At 43.0% G+C, this 17,499-nt stretch overlaps 1 protein-coding gene across 1 annotated transcript in view; it reads left to right on the forward strand.

Annotated features, from left to right (window-relative positions):
- Positions 1-12,864, forward strand: part of PCED1B (PC-esterase domain containing 1B) — a 71,894-nt gene extending 59,030 nt beyond the window's left edge. The window contains exons 2-3 of the transcript XR_015721680.1: positions 6,232-6,636; positions 10,007-12,864. The gene's annotated coding sequence lies outside the window, so the exon portion shown is untranslated. The remainder of the gene's footprint in view (positions 1-6,231; positions 6,637-10,006) is intronic.
- The last annotated feature ends 4,635 nt before the right edge of the window (positions 12,865-17,499 follow it).

Genomic DNA, 17,499 nt, shown 5'->3' on the forward strand with positions numbered 1-17,499 from the left:
CTGCAGTAATTAAAACAGTATGGTACTGGCATAAAAACAAACAGACTGAATGGGACAGAAGTGAGAGATCAGAAATAAACCCCAGCATATACAGTTAACTAATATTTGACAAGAGAGCAAAAAATACCGAAAGTAGAAAAGACAGTCTCTTTAATAAATGGTGTAAGGGAAACTAGATATTCACATGTAACAGAATGAAACCAGACCCCTATCTTACACTGCTCACAAACATTAAGTCAAAATGAATTAAAGACCTTGAAACTCCTAGAAGAAAACAGGAAGAAAACTCCTTGACATAGGTCTTGGTAGTGATTTTGGGGGTTTGACATGAAAAAACCAAAGGCAACAAAATCAAAAATAAACAGTTGAGGCTGCATCAAACTAAAAGAAGCTTCTGCACAGCAGAATAAACCATCAACACAGTGAAAAAATAACCTACAGGATGGGAAAAATATTTGTAAACCGCATATCTGATAAGGGGATGATATCCAAAACACATAAAGAGCTCCTACAACTCAATATCAAAAAATACAAATAACCCAATTGAAAAATGGTCAAAGGACCTGAATAGACATTTTTCCAAAGAAAAAGTACAAAAAACCAACAGGTACCCGAAAAGATGGTCAATATCACTAGTCGTTATGGAAATGCAAATTAAAGTCACTGGGAGGTATCACCTCATGCCTGATAGAATGGCTGTCATCAAAAAGACAAGAGATAGCAAATGTTGGCATGGATGTGGAGAAAAGGGAACCCTTGGGTACTGTGGGGGAGATTGGAAATGGGTGCAACTACTATGAAAAACAGTATGGAAGTTCTTCAAAAAATGAAAAATCGAACTACTGTATGATCCAGCAATTCCTCTTCTGGGAATAGATCCAAAGGAAATGAAAACATTAACTTGAAAAGATACCTGCATCCACACGTTCACAGCAGCATTCTTTAGCATAGCCAGGACATGGAAATTACCTAAGTGTCCATGTTGCATGAATGGATAAAGAAGATGCAGTGTGTGTGTGTGAGTGTGTGCGTATACACAACGGAATATTATTCAGCCCTAAAAAATCAAGGAAATCCTATCATCAGCAACCTCTGGATAGACGTTGAAGAAATTATGCTAAGTGAAATAAGTCAGAGAAAGACAAATACTGTACAATCTCACTTAGAATTAGACCCTAATAAAAAAAAATTTTAAACCAAACTTATAGGAAAAGAAATCTTGAAAAAGACTTGTGCTTAACTGAGGCAGGGGGGAGTTGGTAGTCAAAGGGTACAAACTTCCAGTAAGAAGGTAAATAAGCCCTAGGGACGGGACGTACAACATGATGGCTCTAGGTACACTGCTGTATGAAAATACAGAAAAATTGTTAAGAGAGTAGGTCCTGAGATCTCATCATAGGAATTTTTTTCTTTTATTGTATCTATATGAGAAGATGGATGCTAACTAAACTTATTGTGGTCATCATTTCACGATGTATAGAAATTAAACCATCATGCCACACACCTTAAACTTATACAATGGTGTATGCCAATTATTTCTCAACAAAAGTGGGGAAGAAAACCAGCCCTTGCAACTTTCTATATTTTGTTCTTGGAACAATGCAGTCACCAGGTGACCATGGGTGGGGGGATTGCCTGCTGGAAGATGAGAAGCCATGTCAAGTGGAGATGAGCCATTTCAAATGAGGCCCCCCAACCAGCCAATCCCCAGGCAACCTGACCAATACTACCTAGATGAACCTAGTCCAAACTGCCGAACTGCAGAGTCGTGAGCTAAAAAATGGTTGCTGTTTTAAGCCGCCAAGTGGTAATTTGTTAGGCAGCAAACACAAAATGGTAGAAGTGACCGTTTGAACAGTTTCTGGTGTCTGCAGGCTGGAAGGACATAGGAACACCTAAAAACCCATGGAACAGTGAAATGCTAATGGATAGAAGTAGAAGTGGTTGCCTAAGAGGACTGTGGGGTAGGTAGTACTGTACCATCATCACGAAGGAGATACAAGGGAAATTAGGGAGAGCAGGCTTTGATCTTGTACAAACATATAAATTCAGGTCTGTATCCTTAAGTACTTACTTCTAGGGCACAGTGCCTCCCCACCCACGTGGTGGCTGACAGTGTAAGCAGATTCTTGCTGCTTCACCTTCCCTGCCTGATGGGAATGCTGTGGGGATGGGTCTATGTCTCGGGAATAGGCAGAGAGAATTCTCAGGATGGCAAGACGGTGTTTGTAGATTGACTCCACTCCCAGTAAAAAGAGAGGTGTTGTCAACATCTTGAGGTGACAAGAGCAGCCTGGGGCTAGTCTCTGCAGAAACCCCTGGTGACTGAGGTCAGCTGGCCTGGGCTAAGAAAATCCACACTCACCACTGCCCAGTACAGAGGATGACTGCAGTGATGGCTCTCCCAGCAAGGGGAGGTAGATCCAGTCCTGTCCACATTCAGTCTGTCACAGCGTCATATCTGGAAATGAGCCAAGGAGGGGAGAGGCTGTGCTAAGTATTTGATAGAAACCTGTAGCAATATTTTCAATGGGGGGAGGTGGGGAACGAGAAGGACAGCAAGGGACGTGATGAGACGTTAGGCTTTTAAACTCAGAAGATAGGACCACAATATTAGCTCGAGTGGAAGAAAAACTCTCTGTGAGTAGCGAGATTTATAGGGCTACAAACAGTGCCTCTCTTACAACCGGTGCTGTGTATGTACATTGATTTTCTCTTTCTCTATCTGGAAGTTTTGGAGATCTTCTCTCCATCTCTGGGGTTTTGAAATTTCACAGGGTTGTAGCTTTATGGTGAACGTGTTTTTTAATCATTGAGCTGAACGATCAGTCCTACCTTTCAATCTGCAGACATGTCCTTTATTCTGGGAAATTTTCTTTTGTTTCTTCAATAAGTTTTCCCCATTCTTTTCTCTGTTCTCTCTCTCTCCCTCTGGAATCCTCCTTTCTTCTTCCTCCTGTCTCCACTTTCAATTTCTATCAGCTATATCACCAACTTACAATGTTTTCGATGTTTAGATTAAAACCCATTCTGTTCTTTAAACATACTTTGTCTACAGGTTGACTCTGAAAACAGAATACGACACTCATAATGCATGAATATATGAACATTATTCACCAAAGAGTCAAGGAATATGATTTAATTCATTTTAAAAAGGAAATAAAATTTCTCTGTTAGTACATGTCCGCAGCTTCAAGGAGAATACAAAGGGTCTTCTTTTCTTATGTTCCATGAGCTGCTCAGAATACAACCACATTTCAGTTGGATTCATATTTGAACCAACACTTTCTGAGCTTTATGTTTTTCTTAGAGATTCTACAGAAGTTTATTGGAGGATAGAGGGAGTTTCTATTCTTCTAAGGGAATGTTTGCTAGAAAATGGGAATTAGGCTATTAACGACTTTTTCAAATACTGAGTATTAATAACCTAAAAAATTTTGGAGAATTTGCCCTATTTGCCTGTCATGCTTCTCCTTGCAGTTACATGACTATTTGGGTAGAAATCTGACCTTATAGGGGCGCCTGGGTGGCACAGCGGATAAGCGTCTGCCTTCGGTTCAGGGCGTGATCCCGGCGTTCTGGGATCGAGCCCCACATCAGGCTCCTCCGCTATGAGCCTGCTTCTTCCTCTCCCACTCCCCCTACTTGTGTTCCCTCTCTCGCTGGCTGTCTCTATCTCTGTCAAATAAATAAATAAAATCTTTAAAAAAAAAAAAAAAGAAATCTGACCTTATAATCTCAACCTAATACCCAAATCTGTATGTAACTCTGGGAAATATATACTGTCAAGTTCAGATCTCCTTTAGAGTTCAGGAAAAGTGCTGAGAGGCAGAATGTCTTTCAAAATCAAACTCTTCTTTGATATGAAGCACACGGAGTATTGAAAACATAAAAGGGACAGGGCTGGGACAAGCTACAAGAATTTATTTTTCTGAGAGTATATCTCTTATCCGTATATTGTAGAAATCACCCTAAGACATTGCCATTAGTAACTTCTGATGTCTATTCAATGGGTACTAATCTTTAGAGAAGTCGAACTAGAAGCCTTTAAGGAACACTTCAGCTGTTACTGTGATTAAGGAGGGGGCAGAAACCAGCCTACAAGATAACTTGCACTGTCCTCATGCTTTTACCGGTGAATATTAGTTAATATAACACATATCAGTACATATTATTAGTTATATTATCATATTATATTAAGGTATTATTTTATATTTAATATGTTAATAAATAATATATTCACTTAAGGCCAGGAGAGTTAGTCCTCCTTGCCTGGGGCTCGAGCTTGCCTTCTCCTCTGCTTCCTTCTGTTAGTGATTGTGGCATCCGACCCTCTTCCTGAACCACATTATGTAACCCTATTCGTCATCAGTCACCCCATAGCCTTCCACTGTTACCATACTGATTCTTCCTCCCGTCTTCTCTCTCAGCTCGGATTCTTAGACCCTGAAGTCTTCCTTAATTCATCGCCCTCAAAAACTTCCAGTACTGTTCTCAGATCTGGTAATATTCAATGTCAGCTTTCCTCTTGAATAAATGAATGTTTCCTAAGGAGTCCATATTCTCCTGACTTGAATCCCAGAATATCAGAGCCAGAAGGGACCTCAAAGTTAGCTAAACTAGTGGTTCCAGGCTGTGGCATTTGGACTTCCAGAGACTCTGAAGTTATTATAAGTTTTCGAACCAATATATACTTATAGGGTGTTTTTTTTCCTTTCACTGGGCAACAAAATTGACACCATTATCATGTGGTATCCATAACTTTTTGAAATTAAGAAAAGTTTTCACACTAAAAAAATTTGAGAACCACTGATTAACACCAACCCCCTCATTTTACAAATGAAAAAAAAGATGCCCAGAAAACGATTCGATTTGCCCAAGGTCACAGAGTAAATTAGGATTATTTTGGGAACTCGTCATAATCTTTGGATTCCCAATCATCAGCCCAGTAGTCCAATCCCCCAAATACCATAATACTCTCAATTACATAGCAGGTCTTACAGACTCTATTACAAGAGAGAAGAAAGGGTTCTCTTCTGGCTCAGGCTGAATTGTAAGAAAGCAACTTCTCCCTCCACAGCAAATATTAACATTTATTGAAAAGTATTGCCAAAATATAACAAATAAATTTAACAAATAATATAACAAGTCCTTAGAGAACACTCTAGTATTTTAAAATAATTGCACCATCTTTATTCAGATAATCTAATCTTGTGCAGTACTCCTGCCATGGGTGAAAGAGAAGCCCTAGATCCCAGAGGGTCACTGATTAAATCCCATCTACAGGCTTTCCAGAAGCCTATGGCATGGCTCTAAAAGAGCTTGTTGGGACCCAATTTCTTCCTCAGAGATTTGGAATTAGAACTCTGAGAGACAGAGTTAGCTGGAGGAGGCTGCTGGGCAGGAAGGCAATATTGAAATATTGGGGCTGGTGGCTATTTTGAGCCATAGTGAAAGAGAATGAGAGAGGGAGAGGGAGAGAGATGGAGAGAGAGCAAGAAAGGAGAAATACGCACACTAGGGACCACATGGCTACATAGAGGGAAGGAAGGAGAGAGAAAGATCTGAGAGAGAGCTCTTTCGATTCAACATTTCTAGCTCCCACTTCCTGTCAGAGGATGCCCAACTTCCCTAGGATTCCAGAAGCTGTCTGGAGCTTAAAATAAGTTCTTTATGCTTAGGCTGAGTTGAGTGGAATTTGCTATCTGAATCAGTGGCCAGCTCTGGGACAACAAATTCAGATCTCATGAATAAATACTTCACAGTCTCGAAGCCTCAAATATGGTGGTTACTCAAGACTGCTTTGTGGGTGAGGCTGCCTCATCAGAAAAATGAAGGACGAGAGCACTTAAATTTTAACCAGCACTGCCCCAACACACTTCAGTGCTGATGCTGGGCACTGGTTGGGCAATTGAAATCATCTATTACAAGAGTCTCAGGGCACAGCAGACCTCCATGATATATGACTCCACGGAGACCTCATGTTAATCCCAAATATGTCTGAATTCTGTTCCTGTTCAGAAGGAGCTCCCCCTAAGTACTTGAGAAAAGGAACGAAGGTTCTATATAATCTTTCTGGCATCGTTCATTTCAGTAAAAAAGTTTTTTAAATTGATTTTGAGATTTCTGTTCTATAAGGCACTGGATGTGAAACCTTGGGTCTAAGGTGATTCAGAAAAAGAAAAAGTATACTGTGGTATTGAAATACATTTATCTTTTTTTATTCTCAAGGGCAAGAAAAAGGAATAATAATAGGCTTCCAGTGTGGTGACAAGAAGAGGCTACCAGCAAAATCCCATGATGGAAACAAAGAAGAAAAGGAAGACAAAGCAAGATTCCAGTTTGAGAAAGATGTGGAGAGCAGATACAAAACGGGACTGTTCCTGATAGCCAAGCTTCTTTTTTCTTTTTTTTTTTTTTTTAAGATTTTATTTATTTATTCGACAGAGATAGAGACAGCCAGCAAGGGAGGGAACACAGCAGGGGGAGTGGGAGAGGAAGAAGCAGGCTCATAGCGGAGGAGCCTGATATGGGGCTCGATCCCATAACGCCGGGATCACGCCCTGAGCCGAAGGCAGACACTTAACCGCTGTGCCACCCAGGCGCCCCGATAGCCAAGTTTCTTAATTCATCTAGGTGAGTAGAGGTAACAGCCAAAAAACACAAGGGGTGAACAGCATGACGTCATGACTGGAAATCTCAGGGTACCACGTTGTTAAAGTCTACCTTTGGCTTAAAAAATCAGAAAAAGAAATCTGAGGAAATAAGGAAAGGAAATTGTGTCAAATGAGTTGTTGAAAGGGAAAAAAAAGCAAGTACATGAGAAACACAGAAATATCTTTAAATCAGTGCCTCTGTAACATGCATTCCAAATTGTTAAGAGATTAGTTAATGGATTTGGAGATATCCTGATGGTTACATCCAGGGAACAGTTTGAACGCTGTATTTCAGAAAACTGTCAAAGTACGTGCATTTCTTCAAGATATTTGAGGGGAAACTAAGGAAACATGGGCACATGTGGACCTAATTTTCTTCTTTCCACTCTCCTTTCTAAGAAAGGCCTCCCCAGCGGGCATCATGCTCAGTGAAATAAGCTGCAGAAGCATTTTTATGATGACTGCTTTAAAATTTTTGTCAGATAATCCCAACAGCTCTGTCCTCTTGGTGTTGGTATCGATTGCTTGTCTGTTTTCATTTAGTCCGAGCTCTTCCTTGCCCTTGGTATAACGAGCAATTTCTTTTTCTTGGACGTTTGGAGTATGATGTCATGAAACTGGATCTTATTTCAACCTTCCTGTTGTCTGGCTTCCTCTGACACTGCTTGGGCAGGGGACAACCTCTTTTCCGCCAGCGGAGGGCAGAAGTTCAGGCTTTCCACTGGCCCTTTGTTGATGTTCAAGCTGGGGGCTCCTCTTCACCGCTGGGTGGGGATGGGAGTTTGGCTCCCCACTAGGCCTCCATGGATACCTCCCTTGCTGGGCAGCATCGGGGCACCTCATCACTGCTCCTCACAATGTCTCCACTGACACGTGGTGGGGATGTTAGGGAGCCTCACTACTGCTGGGCAATGGTGAGAGTCCTGATTCTGCCTTAGCCTCTTCTGACACCATCCCAGTGGATGCCAGATGGAGATGGAGATGGAAGTCCAAGGTCCCCAACTGATCTCCATTGACACGGCTACACGGAGGGGGCCTCATTACCCCAGGGGATGAAAGCCCTGGCAGAGAGTTTGGGCTCCTTGTTCAAGCTCATGTGGGGAGAAGTCCAGGCTCCCCACTCAGCCGTACTGGCATGAGTGAGAGTGGGCTCACAGATTTCTCTGCAGTGTCTGGTTGGAGGAGAGCAGTCATTGTCTAAAGACAGTTTCTGTCTTGCTAGGCTGCTCCTTTGGCTCAAAGGAGGAGGCTTCCCATGGGGCTTTGGGGGGGCCACACTCATTGGCCTTTTCAGGCTTCCGAGTTCTTCAGCCCCAGGTCTGGGAGAGATGAGGCAAAACAGAAAACCCAGGGAACTCACACCATATTGCTCCTCAGGTTCCAGGGCCCCTAGATGGTCTGCCTTCTCCTCTCGACCTCTCAGTTTTCCTGTGTTCATTCTATACTGTTTCATACTGGAAAGGGTTTCAGTTGGACTGCCACTTACTGGCTCTGTGACCTTGGGCAGGTTACCACATGCCTCAGAACTTGTGTTTCTTTGTACATGGACACAATGGAGCTCTAGTACTTACTTTATAGGGTGTTTTGAGGAGAAAATGAAATTCTTTAGCTTACGGGAATAATTTTTAATACTTAAATAGAGTTTACTTTGTGAGGGCAATCTTCTAAGTGCTTTAGATATATTAAGTATTTCATTTTCTTTTTAAACATCTATTTATTTATTTTAGAGAGAGAGGGTGAGCACCAGAAGGGGAGGGGCAGACGGAGAGGAAGAGGGAGAGGGAGAATCTCCAGCAGATTCCCCGCTGAGCACGGAGCCCTACGCCAGGCTTAATCCGAAGACCCTGAGATCAGGACCTGAGCCGAAGTCAGGCGCTTAACTGACTGAGCCACCCAGGTGCCCCATATTAAGCATTTTAATTCTCACGATAACATTGCAAAGAAGAAACTACTATGATTACCATTTACACTGGGAAATTTAGGTACAGAGAAATTAAGTACTTTCCCAACGATTACCACATTTATTAAGTGTAAGAGCTGGGATTTAAACCCTGGGTAGTCTGGTTCCAAAACTGATTCCCTTATCAACCACATTGTACCATTTATCTAATAACAATAAGAGGTACCACTTACCATGGTAGGGTTTACCATGTGTCTGATACGGACCAAAGGCCCGATTAACTCATTTAATCCTCACAGTAGCCCTTGGAGGTAATCTCTGAGGCAGGTGCTATTATTAACTGTAGAAAATGATTTGTAAAAACCTTCACATATAGGAAGGGAGAATAGATGGACCTCTCCTTATTCCAGGGACCACCTTTTTCTGCAAAGGTCTAGGAATCATCACGCATGTTCTTTATTTAGAATGTGCTACTCCTGGATACTTTTTATTTTCCACGCTCAAAAAAGGAGAGCAATGCTATTATTACTCACAATGTTATGACTCTTTGGACTCATTTATATTGAAACCATATAGATCTCATCTCTCCATTTATTTAATACCTATTATATCACTTACACATGGCACTGAATCATGCATTGTGTGGTCTGTGTGTACTGGTTTCCAATGATTCTCCCACAATTCATTATTGTGCTTTATTGATAGACCACAGTTGCAAGTCTCATGAAGGGAATGCCCCAAAATGTGAATAGTATTCCATTTTGGGGTCGTATAAAATTCACAGTTTGGAATTTGATAGCTTAAAGACAGAATGAATATCTTCCAACTAACTCTGTCTTCTCTTGAAGTCTAGGCTGAAATCATCATATTCTTAGAAAGTGATTTCTGTCCCTATTGACCACAGCCCTGACTCTCACACATCCCCACCAGCCAGGAGGAAAAGCAAGGGGCCTGTGGGCTAAGTGAGTAAAGCTGTCACAATCTGTAAGAAATGTTTGTCCCTCGCTCCAGGAGAGCATGAGGCCATCATATCCATCGGCGACAAAGTAAGACACTGGTCAGAAGAGCCCATCAGCCTTCTCAATTCTCAAACCCTGGTCTGGAAAGCCTTTAGAGGGGCTAGGCTTGGCCACCTCCAAGTTCAGCCCGACTTGGGGGGCAAGGAACTCAGGGAGAAGTGGGAGGAGTAAGCCCCGGGTGCCAGTAGTGGAGAGTATGCAGGGTGAAGGACCCCAACAGCCTTCCTACTGCCCTTGGATGTTGAGAATCAGAGGAGGGCACAGTCAGGATAGGAACACACAAAAGCTAATCCATTACAGGTCACAGGTCACGATATGTTTACTGCTCATAGCAGCATTTCCTACTATTATTACTAAATTCAATCGGAAAATTACTTGGATTTCAAAATTATTTTTAAATTAACAATGTTATCTCTTCTCTTTACCTACAGTTGAGCTCCAACAGCGAACCTGCTATGACATCATAACGAGATTGAAAACCAAGACTCCAAGGAAATAATAAATTTTTCATATTATCATAGAAGTTCTCCACCAGAAAAATATATAAAATGAGCATCATTTTTTATAAGAAACATAACCCTGAAAAAATCTCTAGGGAAAAGAGTTATAATTGAATTAATTGATTATAGTCACTAAACTTTATCGAATATGTTATTATTGGCTGTCTAAAAGATGATACTTCCACTCAGTTGTTAAACACACATACAAAACCAAAAAACACCTTGAAAAATTCCTTAGCCTTGATTAATACTTTAGGAGAGTTAGCCTATCCTTTAGTCATAGAAGATTCTAGTATCTTATTCAGGTGAAATTAGCCTGCTACTAACCCGCACAGTTCTAGAGTCTCAGAGTTGGCAGAACATATAAGTTGGAAAGATACTCACCATCTCTTCATCCAATACAGATCTGGCACTGCCATCAGTTGTACGATTCCGGGCACCGGGAGGCTCATCCTGGCCTCTTTGCATCACTGGCAACTAGATTCTTTTCTGTGTTTATGCAGAGATCACTAAGAAATACAACAGATAAATTAACATCCCAGATTCCATCCAAATCCTTTAAAATAAGTATGATAACATGCACATTAAAGAAAGGTCATATTCTGTGCTGGCTTTGAATGTCCCAACATTAACAGTGAGATAAAAAATTAATAAATGTCACAAGGCTTCTTTGGTTTGATAGTCTCTTGGGCATATAAGGAGAAGCAGAAGCAGCCTTTATTATCTGGTGTCTTCTAACACAGTAGCTCAAGGGTGGGCAAACTCTAGTTCTTTCCCCAGCCTCCCATTTTGTAAATAAAGGTTCATTGGAACACAGCCACACATTCTTTGCCCTATTGTCTAAGGTGCTTTCCTGCTACAGTGTCAGCATGAACAGCTGCAAGAGACCATGTGACCTGCAAAGCCTAACCTGTTGACTCTCTGGTCCTCTACCAAAGAGCCCACCTCTGCTGCAGTTAGTTGGGATACTTTGGAAATAAATGTAGCAAGAAAAAAATGTAATCTCCTTTCTTAAACTCTCTACCCAAAGAGATCATTTGTCTTCAATAAAATAGTTCCCTAGTATAGTAACAATATATTAGTCTTGCATTTGGTTTCCCAGTAACCGCAGACTGCAAATGTTCACTAGCCCTTCCAAATACTTAGTGTCATTAGTGATATAACCCCAGCCATAGGCAACATTCTACTCTAAGCCAGAAGTCCTCCTCGGTGTTGCATTCTTCTTGCTTAATTTAAGGAATCAGAGCTAATTTTATTCAGGTTAATGAAGTCCCAGAATCTCATCAATGGCTAAAGAACCTCTCTCTGGGAGCCACGTGAGTATTTCAGAAGCAGTAGTTCATGTTAAGCAGCTAGAAGCCTGTTTTATTTTATTAGAACATGGCATTGGCCTGTGTTTATAAATGGATTTCTATTTCTTTACTAGTTGTTCAAGTACTATACTTGAGGTACAATTTCTGACTTTTCCAGGAAAAGAAAATTGACATGTATTTGTTGCGTGAGTGTTGAGTAAACAAGGAGTGTGTATCAGAGCGGGAAGAACACGCCCTTTGGGGTCAAGGGATTGGTTCACCTGTCAGACTTTCCTCCTCCTATGAGCACGCGACAACCCTGCGAATCTGTTTCTTATCCTTAAAGCGGAGGTAATCCCTACATCGTACATACATGGGAGCGTGGTAGGGATTTTACAGAATGCGGGTAGAATGCATAGTCGGAGCCAGGCACATGGCAGGTCTACAAGGGGGAATTTAGTGGGTGATGGTGAAGTGGGTGCTATGTCTGTGTATGTCTGAATGTTTGCATCCCCCCAAATTCCTACGTTGAGATTCTCGTGTCTTCTGTGATGGGGAGGGGGAGGTGGAGCCTTCGGGAGGGGGGATTTCATGTTCTTATGAAACAGACCCCACAGAGGACTGTACCCCCCACCACCATGTGAGGACACAAGACGTCAGCGACCCAGAAGAGGCTCCCTCACTGCACCACGACCACACCGGCACACCCATCTCAGACTGCCAGCTTCCGGAACCCTGAGAAGCGCATTTTTGTTGTTTATAAGCTACCCCGTCAGTGGCATTTTGTTACAACAGCCCAGATGGACAAAGACATGGAGCCTAGCCATTTTTCTTTCAAAGTTCTTTGCGATTTAACTAGGTTTTCCTAGGGGTGCACTAGCTGCTACTTTGAGTAGTGATGCTTAGACTCATTCAGGTAAACCTCAGTAAATTTAGGAAGCGACCCCTTTCCTGTAAACAGTAGCTTCAAAACACAGGTTCCAGCTCAAACTAGGAAGAGGACGCGGAGCCAGGGAAGCCAGCAGGCCCCAGCATGTCCCTGGGGTCCGGGACCCTTCTTAAGCCCATCCCCCCACACCTGCACAACTCCACCGACGCCGGTCATTGGTCACACCGCGGCCGGAGAGCTAGCGTTTGGCCGATTCCCTGCAAATCTTCATCCTGACGGGAAAGACCATAATCGTCCTTACGAAGACGCTGCACGGCTGCACTGTACCCCATCCTTTGTGGGGAGGCATGCGCAGGAGAGCACGGACAGCGACACGAGCGGAGAGGGCTGAGCTGTCCTCCCCGCTCTGCAGCTTGAGCTGTGTGACCTCGGACACGGCGCTCGCGGCCTGAATCCCAGCCGCCTTGCGGTGACAAAGCCGGTCTCTGCGGTCTTGCTGGGTTGAAATAAAGTCTTCTCCGTCTGTGAAGTGTCACACATGCATGTGCTTTGATGGAACAGGTGACTAGATGCTCATCTAAAATGTCTGCTTTCTGATTTGGGACTAGTTTCACGTACACCCGGGGCCGCCCCGTATTTCCTATCTTCTGAATTGCTAAGATTTGGCCCTTGCAGTTATCTGGTTTCCAGAGGCATTGAACACGCTAATTTAGTAGTCCCCAGGTGGTGTCTCCTGACTCTCCTCTCCCTAGGTAAAGACAATCCCTTAGCTATTCTAGAATCTTCCTAGAGGTTGGTGTCATTCCAATTGGTTTACTCTTCACAGGAATCACTTTTATCCCCTCTTGGAACATGAGGACAATAGTCACCAGTCTCTAGGCTTTGGTGTCCTTTGCTCACGTGATCTTAGCTCAGTTGCTGTTCTGTGCACAGTTCTGGATGGTTAGGGGCTAGGATCCTGCCGACTCTGCTTTCCCGGGGGCCCTTGTCCCCCGGCTTCTCATTGCATGCAGCCTCCGAGGGATCCTGGAGGCGAGGAAGAGGGGAGAAGTGACTCTCTTCCCACCTCGGCCGCCAGTTTGGGCTGGGAGAAGCAGCAGCAGCAATCAGGCAGCCTCTAAAGCAGCAGCGAGAGCACGGGGGTGGGGGAGGGGTGGGGGAGGGGTGGGGGTGGGAGGGTGGTCTGGCAGCACCCCACAAGGCCTGCTTGGGAGTGTCCACTCCTGACTCCTGAGTCTCTGCAGCACGGGTTCGGGGTGGAACTGGTTTCCTATGGTTGCTCTTTCGATAAACTGATTTTTTTTTCTCTTGCTTTTCTAGCCTTTCCACCATCCTTATAATGAATTTTTGTATCAAGTTCCCTCTGCTTGAAATATCTAAATGGTTTCTCTTTTTCCAAATGGATCCTAACTAATACTATATATAATTTGTCAGAGCTTGAATCCTTAAACGAATTTAAAAGCTAGAGGATCTTTATTTTGAAACCTGGAGCTTCAAAAGTCTGGATACAACCAGCTGCTCATTTCACAGAATCAAACCAACAGAACGTAAGGGAAAAAAGTGCTGTTGTCAGACTCCAATATACTTCAGAAAAAAGATCCAAATCATTTAACGCACTGACAGGTGTTCGGCGCAGCGCCTCATCATTGGCTGTTTGACGATATGCTGGCTACGGAAATATTTTACTGTGACAACACTCACAATGACGAAATTCATTCTACAAACAACTTTCTTCGGAGCATTTTTTAAAATCTCAGGATGATACAAAACCACCTGATAAAAATAGGCACAATAATTCCTGGGCTTTCAGTTTCAGAGTCTGTTTTCCCATCTGTTAACCAAAGTCTAAGTCTATACAACCAAAGTAAAAGGGAGGATTGTGTAATTATCCTTTGACTCAGAGACAAATAAGAATATCAGAGGAAGGAAGGGACATCTGTGCCCATTTGAGTCAACACCTGTTCAGATATGATTCCTTTGAAACATCTAATAACCATGGGGTGGCTATCTAGGCTCTGTTTGAATATCTTCAATGATGGCGAAGTCAGTACCTTGCCAGACAGCCCATTCATTTGTTAGACAGCTTGAACTTCCAAGAATGTATCCCTTTTATTAAGCTCAAGGATGAGTAGGCATGACTATAGCTTCTACTCATGGGTGCTGGGTATTCCATTTAGGTTTATAAAGAGTAACGAGATTCCCTATTCTCCTAGAAAGCTGTGCGAACCAGTGTAGAGATAGCTAGACGTTCCTTTACGGAAACAATTCCAGCATTCTGGAGGCCAGTCAGCGACATGGGGAAGTTCTCAGTGTTAGGAGGATCTTCTGATTACAAACTGAAGGCTTACCTCTTCCCTGGAAATGATGAAGTTGAAAACATAACAGGTCTTCCTTTCACACTTCTGAACAGGCTCCTTCAGAAGGCATAGCTCTACCCCTTCCACAAAGAGGCAAACTCTCAGGAAGGTCTTAGCTACAAGTGAGATCGTCGTAAGGTACGTGGTCTTTAAGGACCTCCCCTTAATCCAGAAGCATGAGGGTCCTGCCTAACCAAGAAAAACATACTTTTTTGAGAATGCGACCCAGAAATATGTATTGAAAATATTTCTTGCACGTCATTGTGCTAGTGTGAACGGTGGTGGCAGAGCAAAATGGAGATAAAAGGAGAGACGGCAGGAGACATATTCTAGAATTTTGATGGGGACTTAATTTTAAATGGCTTTGCATGCCATACCTAGAAGCTTGGCTATTCACTGGGTGTTATACGCAAACAATGAAGCATGGAACACTACATCAAAAACTAATGATGTACTGAATGGTGACTAACATAACATAATAAAAAATTTAAAAAAAGAAGCTTGGCTATTAACTTATAGTCAAGAGGAGCCACTGAAGAGTGTTAAATTTGATTGCAGTTGTACTATAGAAAGATTTTCCGGGTGGCACGGTAAAGCATGAATTGGTGCGAGACCAGACTGGCGGTAGGTCAAGTAGTCAGAAATGATAAACGAGTGAAGCAGCTGGTGTCAGTGGGCTGTACAGGATGAGGATCAAGCCAAAGGGGGTAGAATCAACAGGATTGAGTGACTGAATGTGGAGGATAAGGGAGAGGAACAAACAGAGCACGATTCTTGCGTTCCTGGCTTGGGCAACCAGGCAGGTGGTGGAGTCATTCACAAAAGAAGGGAGCACAAGAGGAATAGCAAGTTTAGGTTATTGGGGCTGATGAGTTCTGTCTGGGGCATGTTGACGTGAGATCCTGACAACACAGATGTCTCACAGGAAGTTGGGTAAGCGGATCTGGCTCTCAAGAGAGAGGGGGCAGGAAGTGTAGATTTCGGAGTCATCAGCATGTGGGTAGTAGCCGAATCCATGGACAGTATGAATATCATTCCATCATTGATTCATGTACTCATTAATCTATCTGTGAAACGAGTATTTATTGTCTACTTTATACCAGTAACACTGTATAGGTAGCTGAATGTTCATGCAGCAGTGCCATGGACAAAGTTCTGGAGTCATGGAACTTAGAGTCGAGCAGAAAGGAGACCTAGAATAAAAAAGAAAATACCATACAGGGGCGCCTGGGTGGCACAGCGGTTAAGCGTCTGCCTTCGGCTCAGGGCGTGATCCCGGCGTTCTGGGATCGAGCCCCACATCAGGCTCCTCCGCTATGAGCCTGCTTCTTCCTCTCCCACTCCCCCTGCTTGTGTTCCCTCTCTCGCTGGCTGTTTCTCTCTCTGTCGAATAAATAAATAAAATCTTAAAAAAAAAATACCATACAATGCCAGATAATATTAGTACTCTCAAGAAAAACAAAGGAGAGCAAGGAAGCAGAGAGTGTTAAGGAATCAGAGAAGTCCTCTCAGAAGAGGTTACATCTGAGCAGAAACCTAACGGAAGAGAGAATAACCCATGAGAAGACAGGAGGGAGGAAGGTCCTCTGTGGAAGGACAAAGGTGGGCAAAGGCCCTGGGGTAGAAGCCTATCAGACCTGTTGGAGAAACACCAGGGATCTTCCAGGAGAGTGTGCAGCATAAGAACAAACAAGGACCGAGAGCAGGGACAGAACGATGGAGCCCATCAACCTTCAAAAGAGCAAAGAAAGGAGACTAAGGAGGACTGATTACAATGACAGAAGGAAGGGGGTGAATTTTATATTCTGTGGATTGAACACCATAGTTTGAGAGTTCTCTTCTCAAATATCCACCATCCCTATTTATAATGGTGCTTATATGCGTAGCAATAGACTAAGAACTCACCTCTCCCTTTAGCTACAGAGGTCTTCCTTCCATTTGGTGAATGCCTGCCTCCGAGCCTTTGCATGTTTCGTTACCTCTCACCAGAATCTCTGCGGAAGGGCTGGGGTGGGAACTAACTCCTCCTTCAGCTTCAGGATTCCGCGGAATGGTGACTTCCTCAGGGAAGCTTTACCTCAAGCCTGGAGACAAAGCTTGGTTCTCCAATTATTCACTACTAAAGTCATTTGTTCTCCTTTGGGACTAAAGACTTGTTTGTTTAATGTTCATCTCCTCCTGGACAATGAACACGGTGAGAGTGGAAAGCACGTCTGTGCTGTTCAGCCCATATCCCCGCAACCTTTGTCACACTGGATTCAAAGTACTTGCAGGGATCCGTCTACGTGCACTCGCCCTACAGACAGACCGTACCACTTACCACTCTCGCGGCAGGACCTAGGACCCCTTCTCCTACGTCTGCATATGTGGGAAACATTGCTTCAGTCCCACTGATCCTCAGAGCAGAAATTCAAAATAGAAGGACTATGAGTTTAACTTAGATTCAGTCCAGATGGTATTTGAATGTTTCCCTTTGGTCCACTACTTCTTTAGCAAAATAAATAAGTTCCAAACGGTTTATTATTTTTTTAATAAACAAAAAGAAATATTTGTTCTGGCTGCCATTCTGTTAAAAAAAAAAAAGGGAATGTTTAGTTTCGGTCTGCTATCATCAGCCTCTTGTCATTTGCCCTCATTTTTGTACATTGTTTTATTTATTTAAATGCTCAATTTTAAAAAGAAAAAAAGGACCTCAAACTATGGATATAACTGAAGGACTGGATAATATGTCTTCAGTAGCAATCTTTTCCAAGATTAAGAATCCTGGTTTTCATTTAATTGTCTCCTTTCTCTTTTTTTAAGGCTTCTAATAATGGACTTCGAGAGTTTGTTTGGAGGTTCTAGCGGGGAGCCCAGGAGCTCCTCCTATACCCTTGACGAAAGAAT

Source organism: Ursus americanus, chromosome 25 (genome assembly GCF_024610735.1).
Source record: "Ursus americanus isolate L20-20 chromosome 25, mUrsAme1.1.p, whole genome shotgun sequence".
NCBI classification, from domain to species: domain Eukaryota; kingdom Metazoa; phylum Chordata; class Mammalia; order Carnivora; family Ursidae; genus Ursus; species Ursus americanus.